The sequence below is a fragment of the Silurus aristotelis genome, assembly GCF_946808225.1.
Source record: "Silurus aristotelis genome assembly, chromosome: 17".
Lineage (NCBI taxonomy): Eukaryota > Metazoa > Chordata > Actinopteri > Siluriformes > Siluridae > Silurus > Silurus aristotelis.
In genome coordinates this window covers 11,142,509-11,149,450 of record NC_139590.1, presented here as the reverse complement: position 1 = coordinate 11,149,450, position 6,942 = coordinate 11,142,509, and the positions used below count along the sequence as shown (strand labels likewise).

Genomic DNA, 6,942 nt, shown 5'->3' with positions numbered 1-6,942 from the left:
CACTCACACACTTCTACATATAAAGAGCACTACTTCACTTTTAGTAGCCTTCTGATGGGTTGCCATGGAGGATAATGCACTACGCAGCCCTATTTATTCCTTCTCTTACTATCGTTATGTTTTTGTGTTGTGCTCGCTTTCTCACTCTGTTCTGTGTTTTCCGTTGTGTACTGACTCTTTGACATTTTGTTTTGAATGGTAAAATTGTAATCCGTACACGAGATAGATGCTGGCCCTGCTGAAGCAGAAACCTAGAGGAATCAAATCACCTAAGTTAAAGGAATACTCATTTTACATGCGAGGTGATATCCACCTGGAACTGGAGCTTATGCATGTGTGTCCATACCATGGACAAGACTTTTGGTGTAAACAAAAACAAAATTAGTTAGTACTCACTTTTAATAGACGTCTGTGGTTATTTTTGAAGAGTGGTTTATTATTTTGGCTGAATAAAAGCATAATTAATAGTAATATTATTTACTAAAGCTTACAAGTTTTATTTAGTCATGCACCAGCTCTTACCTACCACAAAGGTTATCAGCTCAAAAAACATGTTGGCTAACACATGCTCCCTCAGAGACAGGGGAAATCATCCAGGTGCTACAACACAGGTCCATGCAATATGCTCAGAGGAAAATGCTCTCACATATGCGAGCTCACCGATCCCCGTGATCGGATAATGTTCCTGTGATGGACAGGTAAGCAATAGTTTGGCACTCTTCTCACCCAGGCAACACGGCCAATTTCGCTCTCTGGGACGGTTTGGCTGTCAGAATTCGAATTTACAATCTTGACGGTGAATCCTTTTCTGTCAAGTCAGTTTGGAGTAAACGGGTTTTCCCTTCACTGTCAAAGTTGTTGTCTTTTGTAATCACACGTATGCTAAATTTATGGCGGGTTTAGGGGGATTTGGCTAAAAACTGTGGGTGTATTGCTTCACTGGGACTTGGCACTGATAGAGCATGGCAGCAATAAACGCATGAGAAGTGATGTAGAGTGTTGTGTCCTTTCTGAGGCAGCGAAGGGCTCATCTGGACACAGCCAGAGGGCTGTTGTCATGGCCCACTTTAGTGCGCTGTGGAAGCTAGCAGCTACGTGCGGTCCCCAGAGAGAATGCTTCTGTCCTCCCCCTCACAAAGCCCAGTAACCCCATCAAATGCTTGCACACCACACACACACCACACACACACATGCCCACTTGCAAACTCAACCTAATCTCTCGATCATACTTGGAGAAATGCAGACGGAATACAGACGCAAAAAATACGGATGCACACATATGCACTCGCACGCCCTGCCCCCACCAAAAGGCTATTTGATGCAGCGCTTCTTAGAGTCAACCAATCATGGCCGGACTGCAGAGAGAGCCAGAGCTCCATCATTCTCACTGAGACAAGACACCCAGGCTTACCTAATCTCTCCCTCTCTTTCTCACCCTCGCTCTCACTCTATCTTTCTCTCACACACAGACACACATGTTTAGTCACAATGCACCCAGATCCACACTGCATGCCGGGGATGTCTTAGTCAGTGGCGCTCTTTATAGTGTCAGCTCATATTAGTCTCAGAGTCTCTCCGCTTTGGGGTGTTTAAAGGGTTAATGACCTGCTCCTTTTTTTAAAGCTCATCTTGAAAATCTCTACAGCACCTGTTAAGTGAGAGCGGGTCTCATTACGGAGGTGGGTTTGATGCTTTTCACAGGGCAAGCGCCCACTCCCCTTCTTGTCGTTCATGGCGTAATTCAAACAGGCGTTTGAAGCTGGAAGAAAACTTTTCTACTCTGATCAGAAGGCAGGAGAAAGAATCAGCGAGAACTCGCGAAAGGATGAGAAAGAGAGAGAGCGATAGAGAGAGAGAGAGAGAGAGAGAGAAAGAGAGAGAGAGCGAGAGAGAACGAAAGGGAGAGAGGCTTGCCACACACATTTACAGTCAAGTTCTCTTCTCATCTACTGTCTGTCTGTGCTCTGATGAAGGCTGCATGCCCCCGCACTGCCTCATCTCTCCTCCTTTCAACTAAACAAGGGGTTTTCAACTACTATGCCCTCAAAAGTAGTGCGCTCTAGTGGGACCTGCCGGGTGTTTGCTAAATAGGGCTGTGCTGCTGTGCGCTCTCTGGGGAGGTTATATGGATAATATAGGGCTGAGTAACTGCTGCTAGAAATGGGACACAAATAAATCATGCCTATATGGAGCCTCCGAGCAGCACTACAAACACCCTATCCTGTAACTTAAAGCAATGTTACACATAAAAGTGAGTTCCTCTAGCTTGGAAGCAGTATCAAAGGCTAAGGTCCTTAGGACCTTAATGTGAGTCATTGGTGAATTTGCAGTGATGGGACTGATTGATGGTGTATGCTAGACAACAGCTTAAGCAAATCTCTTTAAAAAAAAAAGTTTGACAGACCCATACTGACACTGGCGTCTTTAAATGTTTTTTGAAAAAAACAGAAGGAAAAGGATTTGAAGAGGCTGCGGTCTCTCTCTCTCTCACGCGCGCGTGTGTGTGTGTGCTCACGTGCGTGTGCCTGTGCGTGTGGTTTTGCAGGGCAGCAGGCGTTCTGGGCCAATGAGCCGGTAAATACAGCAGGCTACAGAGAGGAAATGAAGGCTGGATCTATTTGGAGGAGCTGCCGATGACCTTCCACTGAGCTGGATGACATCCAAGTGATTTCACCGTGCTCTGCGCCACCACTGACGGCATGCACCAGCATGCTAAACATGCACTCACACACACACACACACACACACACACACACACACACACACACACACACACACACACACACACACACACACACACAGCACCAGCATACAGACATGCAATCTCTGATGCACACATGGAAAAGGTGATATATAGCACAGGTGTTAAAGGGATATAAATACACAGAAGATGGAGAAAATGAAATGAAGCATCAGGTAGAGAAACTAATAACAAATGATTTAAATTTATTTGGTTTTTAAAATTTCAGAATCATGTTTTATATGCATTTTTATATAGAGGATTGGAGAATTTTCTATCTTGTTTACGTGCCTGGCTTTGACATGACTGAGCAGAAACATAGTGTTTTTCTCCTTCATCCCTCGTGTAATGTTTCCAGGTTGCTTTGCCCTTGCTTTGTTGAGAGCGGATCTGTTTTCTGTTCTCAGCATTTGCGTTATGGACGTGGAGTCTCGGTTAGTTCCATACAGATTTTTTTTTTGTACAAATGAAATGTGAACTGCATATGCAGTGTGTGATTGGGTTCATACGGAGGCTAATGTGTTCTTTTTGAAGCTCTGTGTTCCTGTATTAGTACTTAAAAACTACAAGTGGTTAAAGTTAAATTGTTTCATTGACCAACCCTTTAAAAGAATTCATCTCAGTCCATTTGTCGAGTGAAATTCCTGTCCGTTTGGCAGTGTGAATAAGCAGCGACCATTAATGAAGGCAGTCAGTACAAACCCCCCTGCTGTGCTGCTTTGCCTCTCTTCGTTCCCTTGTTTCTGTGTTCCACAGCGTGATTAGTGAGCGTTGAGGGAGCAGCATCTGGACAAAAATCATCCCTCTGGCCCTTCCTCCTCTTTTCTGCTCTCCCATCATTTCCTTTCTTTCCTTTCCTTTCCTTTTCTTTCCTTTCCTTTCCTTTCCTTTCCTTTCCTTTCCTTTCCTTTCCTTTAATTTCCTCTGGTTTTCTCTTCTCTCCACTGCTTTCTCTGCCTTATTTTCTCTGCGTTTTTCTCATCTCCTTTGTTTCCTTTCTTTTCCTTTCCTTTCCTTTCCTTTCCTTTCCTTTCCTTTCCTTTCCTTTCCTTTCCTTTCCTTTCCTTTCCTTTCCTTTCCTCTGGTTTCCCTTTCTCTTCTCTGTTTTCCTCTCCTCTCCTTTGCTCTCATTTCCTCTCCTCTGCTTTTCTGTACTCCACTCTCCTGTCTTTTATGTTTCTCCGCTTTCCTCTCTTCTCCTTTTTCTCATTTTCTCTTCGCTCCTATTTTCTTATGTCCTTTCCTTTCCTCTCTGCTTTGCCCTGTCCTGACCTTATGGATCTGTTTAAAGCAGTGCGTCACCATGCGTGTGCTCACCGGACACAGAGATAAACAACATCCTCTCTCTCTCTCTCTCTCTCTCTCTCTCTCTCTCTCTCTCTCTCTCTCTCTCTCTTTCCTGTCATCTTATGTTACCGCTCTCCATCCATTCCTCTCACCTTGCCTTGTGTTCTAATCTTGACTCTTTTTCCTGTCATTCTGCAATGTCCTCTAAACTCTTCATCCACCTCTCTCGAGTTCTCCATTCTCTTTCTGCCCCGATACTGACCCTCAGGTGGCAGTTTCATTTTGTTGCATCAGCCCTCATCCCCACCACTACTTAGATGTATAAACTGTATAAGCAGTCACTAAACATTCAGGGGTTTTTGTGTGCATGAGGTGTTGTGTGTTCTATGTGTTATGTATAGCGTGGACCTGTTTAAGATGGAAACTTTGTCTTTTTGGTGCCTATAATTTTTATTGTTGACATATTCAGCGTGGTTGTGGCCGCTGCAAATATCAGCCTCTGCACTGGCTCTAATTCACTCATGCATCGATTCTGCCGTTCCTCCCTCCCTTCCTACTTCTCTCTCTTTTGCTCTTTCTCTCCCACTCACCCGCCTCCTTCTGCCTCACACCTCTCTGTTCTCCCACCTCCAGATCCCTCTATTTCACACACAAACATACACAAACACACACACCACACGCATACACACACACACACACACACACACACACACACACACACACACACACACACACACACACACACACATGCACGCATGTACATGAAATTGCTTCCCTTTCTCCTGAAACGCAGTCTTGCGAAGCAGGAGGCTGTCAGGAGCATCAATATCACTCAGCTGTGACACTGCAGTCTCAGTGCAGCGTTTTATAGGTTAGGGCTGTCGTAGTCTCGCACGTCTCCCCCATCAAGGGCACAGTATGTGCATGTGCCACACACACACACACACACACACACACACACACACACACACACACACACACACATATACACACATACACACACACCTACTTATATTACAATCTAAATGGCTCGCAGTGAGGTGGATTATAACTTTAATCTCAGTTAATATAATCTTTCTGCTATCTAGTCTCTCCTCAAAGATCAGCCAAAGGTCTTCATTACATCATTATTGCATGTCAGTATGTGATCATTATCTATTTCCAATGAGGAAAAAAAATACACACTATTAAAACCTTTCACAACAATATTCTCCACAAACACCTAAACATAATGCCAGAATGCAACCTTGCAATAACACATCACACACTACATCCTAGGTTGATGTTTACGCTTCTATGAATCACACCCCTCGCACCCTACAGGTTATGTATGGTCTATGTAAACAAAAGTCTTGAACTCGAGATGCAAGTTATGTGTCAGCCTTATATCACAAGAACGCTGGCTGTTCTCTAGAAAAAAATAAACTTAAATATAGCTCTTGTCACATTGTGCATTTTTCTATGTCAAGCCAGCAGCCTCCCGGGACAGCAAGGCTGATACAAAAACAGATACCAGAGATCGTCATCAAAACAGACACACATCCAGCATGCTGCTTTTGGCTTGAACCTTAAGTCTGCACATGAAAGACATTGAAAAGAGAAAAATAAATACGATTCTCTGTGCACAGGCGAGCGGGTGTGGATATGATGCTTTCTTTAACATTGAACAACATAGTAATGAAAAAAAAAAGCTGATCGTGGACCAGCCTCCAGACGAATGCATGCTCTGTCCTCCAACACGCCCCCCTGTATCAAGCGCATTTTGCCCATCGTCCCTGAATTCCCAGCATTCATTTTGCTCATGAGGCTCAGACTGGAATGATGAGGAAGTAAAGGGTGCCTACCTGCTATAGTACTCTGCCCAGATCCTGCTCCTGCAAGCGCCTCCTGCAAGGCGAAAAATGGCAGCAGATATTCCCTGTCAACGGCAGACTCCTCTCTCTCTCCTTCTCTCTATCTCTCTCTTTCCCTCGTTCACCCTCTCTCTCTCTCTCTCTCTCTCTCTCTCTCTCTCTCTCTCTCTCTCTCTCTCACACACATACACACACTTTCGCTCTATCTATCTCGCTTTCCTGCTTGCTGTCACTGCCATGTTCAGAGCGGGGCGGGTGGAGGGGGTGTGTAGGATGGGGGACTGGGGGTGCTGTTGTGGGGAGTGAAGAGGGCAGAGAGGGATAGATGAGAGAGAGAGAGAGGAGATGGAGAGAAAGAGGTGGGGGGCTCTGGGGATAAGAAAGCAATTAGAAAGCAGCCCTTACTTCCACACCGAATGTATAATGGAATTAGCTTGGAGGGGGGGGCTGCCTCTGCTAGTAAGTCTCTCAGGCTGTGCAACCAATGTGAAGAGAAGCAGAGAACGAGAGAGAGAGAGAGAGACATAGATGAGCATGAATGTGTATGGTTGTGATAGCGAGAAGAGGAAGGGGCGTCAGTCAACACAGACGGCCACCCACTCCAACTCTGTCAAGTAGGGAGAGAGAGAGAGAGAGAGAGAGAGAGAGAGAGAGAGAGAGAGAGAGAGAGAAAGAGATGGATGGATGCCTGTTTCAAGCTGCTCAGGTTAGGTTCAGCGAGAGGGTGCTATAAGTTTTTTATGTGTACGTGAGGGTGCATGTGGGAACTTGCATTTACTGATGATCCAGCCTCTGTTGCTTTAAGGATTACAACATTTTTAGCAGGCTGCCAGTAAGGAAAAGTGTGAAAAAACCGCAAGAGCAATCACAGTATAGTGTGTTTGCGTGTGTCCTTGATTGTGCCATGAATGAAAATAAGGAGGCGGAGAACAGAATCCTTTAATCTGTCCTTCCCTTACCTCAACAGCAAGCCTATATGATCAGCAGTGCTTTTTCCCATCACTCCAGCTGCAAAAAAAACCTCTGCGCATTTTTCCCCTGCAGAAGAAAGAGAAAGCTTTA

General features: G+C 45.0%; 1 protein-coding gene across 2 annotated transcripts in view; it reads right to left on the bottom strand.

The window, feature by feature from the left end:
• Nucleotides 1-6,359, bottom strand: part of rai1 (retinoic acid induced 1) — a 36,056-nt gene extending 29,697 nt beyond the window's left edge. For both annotated transcript variants that reach the window (XR_014537591.1, XM_083566614.1), the window contains exon 1: nucleotides 5,872-6,359. The gene's annotated coding sequence lies outside the window, so the exon portion shown is untranslated. The remainder of the gene's footprint in view (nucleotides 1-5,871) is intronic.
• Between the last annotated feature and the right edge of the window lie 583 nt (nucleotides 6,360-6,942).